Source organism: Sinocyclocheilus anshuiensis, unplaced genomic scaffold (genome assembly GCF_001515605.1).
Source record: "Sinocyclocheilus anshuiensis isolate Anshui unplaced genomic scaffold, SAMN03320099.WGS_v1.1 scaffold51, whole genome shotgun sequence".
In the NCBI taxonomy this organism is placed as follows: Eukaryota; Metazoa; Chordata; class Actinopteri; order Cypriniformes; family Cyprinidae; genus Sinocyclocheilus; species Sinocyclocheilus anshuiensis.
The window spans coordinates 2,047,318-2,052,317 of record NW_015548296.1 but is presented as its reverse complement, the minus strand read 5'-3'; the positions used below and the strand labels follow the sequence as shown (position 1 = coordinate 2,052,317).

General features: G+C 36.7%; 1 pseudogene; it reads left to right on the top strand.

Moving 5' to 3' along the window:
* Nucleotides 1–5,000, top strand: part of LOC107656027 (calcium-dependent secretion activator 1-like) — a 109,832-nt pseudogene that overhangs the window by 50,032 nt on the left and 54,800 nt on the right.

Here is a 5,000-nt window from a genome sequence, read left to right as displayed (position 1 = left end):
CAAGTTTTTTCAAACCAGTATGAATTTATTAAATTTTTTTTAAAGAATTTGGGTAACCAAACAGTTGACAGTAGCCATTGACTTCCATTGTATGGAAGAAAAAAATACTATGGACGTCAAAGGCTACTATTAAACTATCCCTTTAAGTAGGCAGTGGAATATGTGTAACAGATTTGTATATCATGTATCATGATTCTCTGTGTGAGTGTGCAGTTTGAGACAGTCTCTGTAACATGGTGTTATTATTATTATAGTCATCATGATTGATTATTAAATTCATGCATGCAATTTTTTAAATCATATTTATGTAGTTTTACACCCCTAGTTGAAAAACCATTTAAAAAAAAACAATGATTTAATCTCTCTCTCATTTAGTTGGGGTACTCAAGGAGACTTCACGACCACTCATCCACTTCCAGCAGTAAAGGTGAAACTCTTCACTGAGAGCACAGGAGTGCTGGCACTGGAGGACAAAGAGCTGGGACGGGTCAGAAACACACACACACACTGAACCCATCACAACTCATTATAGCCCATACTCTCACAGCTCTTTAAGCAGTCAGCACTGATCTGAGCTCAGTTCTGCCATGAGGAGGTGATCGGCTCTCCAAAATGAGCAGCCCCCCTGCGTGCCTGTAGCTGTTCTAATGGATTTGATCCAGTGCTGAGATAACTTTAAAAAGTTATATTGTAAAATATTATTACAATTTAGAATGTCTGTTTTTTTGTTTTAATATACTTTAAAATATAATTTATTCCTGTTGTGCAAAGCTGAATTTTCAATAGCCATTACTCCAGCCATTTCTGACCCCAAATTTTTGAATGGTAGTGTATATTGATACAAAATTTCTGTTTTGAATAAATTCTGTTCTTTTTAACTTTTTTACTCATTCAAAAAATCCTAAAAAAAAGTATCACTGTTTCCGACATTGGTAATAAATCAGAATATCAGAAAATTTCTGAAGGATCATGTGACACTGAAGACTGGAATAATGACTGATTGATTGTTCCATTGATTGATTAATTGACTGCAGTGGTCAATTAATTATATTTATCATCATGTCCCATGTGATGTGCCTTTGCCTTCAGTGCAATTTAATGTTTTCGACATTAGGGGGCACTAAACCTACACCCGAGAATCCATATCTATTCTTTGCTTGTGTTAAAACTCACTCTACTTACTGAGAGGAGACTCTTATGTCATCGTCTATGAATTTGCATTATGTAGCAGGTCTTAGTTTAGATTTTTTTCATTTTAAATATTCATTCAAATGATATGTACAATATAGCAAATCTCTGCCTGATTCTCCCCAAATATATGACTCTTATGTCATCGTCTATGAATTTGCATTATGTAGCAGGTTTTAGTTTAGATTTTTTTCATTTTAAATATTCATTCAAATGATATGTACAATATAGCAAATCTCTGCCCAACTATATCTGCATATATGCAGTGTACTTCTAGTCCATCTTTAATCTGCCAAATGTGACTAAATTGACAGCGTGATTTTCTGTAAAGCTGTTTTGAATTTAAGGACACATTTTATTTCATTTTTGAGAAAAGTGTATATATCATTCTTGATTTAATGAACACATTTTTAGTGTTATAGCTGAAATGTCATAGCTGTAGCATTTTTCTAAATTATTTTTTTTCTCATTTTATTTGGAAAGGATCTATATAGCTCATCTTCAAATAATCAGCCACCTATGTTGTCTGTTTATAGCATATGAATGTCTTCTCAATTATGCATTGATTTAGTTCTTTTTTCAATTTTTTTTGGTAAAGGTACATATTACTGTATGTTCTATGTTTTTCACCTATTTTGTCTGTTTATAGCATATGAATGTCTTCTCAATTATGCATTGATTTTTGTTCTTTTTTCAAATTTTTTTTTGTAAATGTACATATTACTGTATGTTCTATGTTTTTTAAACGAGAGAATAATTTATAACCCAAATTAAGAAGAACACATCCAGCAAGCTATATCTTGACACAATGATGCAACACCTGCTCTGCGTCTGTTCACAGATACCTTTGGGCCATTGGGAAAAACCTGTGGAAAAGATGGAAGAAGAGATTCTTCGTCTTGGTGCAGGTATGTGCTTTTTCACCTTGGTGTGACTTCTGATGGAGACCTTTTTCTCCCCTTTTGATTCAGATTTTTTTTATCGAGTGCTGTGCATTTCCATTTCCATTGTATGTGTCAAAACTGCTCCAGTGAAGTAGACTAGATTCCCGACTCTCTCTGATCGAGCACTGTGTCAGGTACTTCGATGGAGCCTTTTTTATTTCTGTCTCAATTGTTTGCTGTTCAGTCAGCTCCTCTGTGGCGGGTTGTAACATGTCTGAGAGCTAAAAGTTGACAGGCGGCTTGACAGAGTAAAGGACCAGCACTCGCAGCTAAAAGAGCCCACATCACATGCCCACCAGTCGCTTGCAGCTACGGCTACAGCAAGTGACAAACAACAGTCAATACACTGACATTATTTATTTACCTTAGTGTTTGCGTGCATGTGTGTCTGTGTGCTTGTGTGCATGCAAGCGGAAAATATTACACGATGCCCCCTTTGTGTTTTTGAATGTCAGTGTGGATAAGAAAATATGCCAGAATGCGCTTTTTGTGTCTGTGCTTTTTGTTTGTTTGATTTTGTTGGTTTTCACAACTTTTTATTTGTTTGTTTCCTTTCTGCGTTTTGTTGTTTCTTCTCTGTTAAATCCTGTGTATTCACACAAATGTCAACACATCCATCTGTGTAATCCTCGTAAATGTTAACATAAACATGCTCCAGAATACGTCGTGGCATCTTTAATGTTTTATTTAGATTGAAAAAAAAAAAAAAAGTTTTATACCACATACACAGTGAAATACTGAATTTTATAAATTAAACCAACAACCCTCCAATATAAGACCTATATTATAAAATCTACGCTGTAAAAATGTTTTGTGAGCATAAGGTGCATCATGCATTTTTGCCTAAATTATTGAAAAAATATAATTTAACCTGAATAAATCAATGTAATTACATTAGTTTACATCATCAGGCATTTTAAGGGTCAGATAATGCAGCAGTAGCTCCAAAATTAGCTAAATTAAATGTATATGATGCGTGCCGACCCTGTTATTAACATCAAAGTAACCGTTTTTTGTATTTTTATATACACTACCGTTCAAAAATTTAAAGGGAGGTAGGATTTTTTTTTTACTTTTGAAAGAAGCCTCTTATGTTAACCATTTATTTGATCACAAATACATAAAAAAAAAGATAGTGTTGTGAAATGTTATTGCAATTAAATATGTGACCCTGGACCACAAAAAAGAAAAACATCAAAATTATGGACTTTTCTTTTATGCCAAAAATCATTAGGATATTAAGTAAAGATCATGTTACATGAAGGTATTTTGTACATTTCCTATCATAAATATATTAAAACTTAATTTTTGATTAGTAATATGCATTGCTAAGAACTTCATTTGGACAACTTTAAAGGTGATTTTCTCAATATTTAGATTTTTTTGCACCCTCAGATTCCAGATTTTCAAATAGTTGTATCTCGGCCAAATATTGTCCTATCCTAACAAACCAGCCATCAATGGAAAGCTTATTTATTCAGCCCTTATGACTGGTTTAGTGGTCCAGGGTCACATATATTCTAAAACATCCACAAAGCTGAATTTTCAGCAGCTATTACTCCAGTCTTCACTGTCACATGATCATTCAGAAATCTTTCTAATATGCTGATTTGCTGCTCAATAAAACATTTCTTCTTATTATTAATGTATATCAGTGAATAGAAATGTCAAAATAACAGCTTTTTTTAAAATGTCTTTACTGTCACTTTTCAATCAATTTAATGCCTCTTTGCTGAATATAAGTAAATATTTAGTATGCGGGATGTGCTATCTATGAGTGACCAGAGTTTGATTGACACTGAAAGATTCTATGTAAATGCCCCTGCATTATGGGGTTTGTGTTACAGGGTGGGTGTGAGTTCACTGTTGCATTATTCATAGATTATTACCACACCATGTAGACCATTTAGGGCTCTTGTTTGACACAGGCTGGCTTTGAAACAAGGTGTCACGAAAAGGTTGTGACAGAGTTCCCCGTGGCTCCACCCTGCCATTTCATTTCTTCAGTTTGTATCTATTTTAACATCTCTATCCTTTATAGAGCACTGATAAGCAGTCATATAAATTCTATAGCAGCTGAATCGTCTGTCTTCGTGCCTCTAAATGCTCTTGTTGTCAGTAAGTTGACAGCATAAGGCCAGCATTATGATTCAAACTGAAGTCTAATTATTTTACGGTCGGTAGGCGATGTGACAAAACAGCGGGCAGATGCTCTGTGCTCGCTTCCTCTTTCCCCTCATCTCGTCTCCGATGCTCTGGCTCAGGCATTCAGCCTTACGCATCTGAATATGGTAATGCGTTCGAGTGACCCGGAGGGGCTCAGGTTGTGTGTCTGGCATTCGGCTTTATATTTCCAGCGTTAGTGATCGATTTGTGCCCGCTCTCCCGCTCTCTTCATCCACAATGCAATTTGCAGAGCATCGACAATAACAAGGTTATTTAAAAGAGCAAAAGCATGCAGGGGTAATCAGAAAGCAAAGTCATTTAAAATCCTTTAACTGTCGGTTTGACAGCGGGTCAATGGCCCCACCAGCGACTGCTCCGGCTTCTGACAGGCCCGGACTTCAGCGGATTGATGGGAGGTTGTGCGTGTATACATGTGTGTGCGCGAGCGCGGGGGGTGCACGTGCCCCGGTGGCGTCCCGAAGGCACCTGGGTGCCACCAAGCCAGATTGGGGCCCCGAAGCCAGCCCAAGTGCCCGTCACACACATGACATTGAATTTATCATGTCACTCGGAGACGGAGTGAGAGAGGGCTGCCACTTTCAGCAGAGGTGATGGAGGCGCTGGATTGGTGCAATGCTGCGTATGAGGCCAGAGAGCGTCTTGTGTGTGTGTGTGTGTGTGTGTGTGTAGAATGTGTGTATG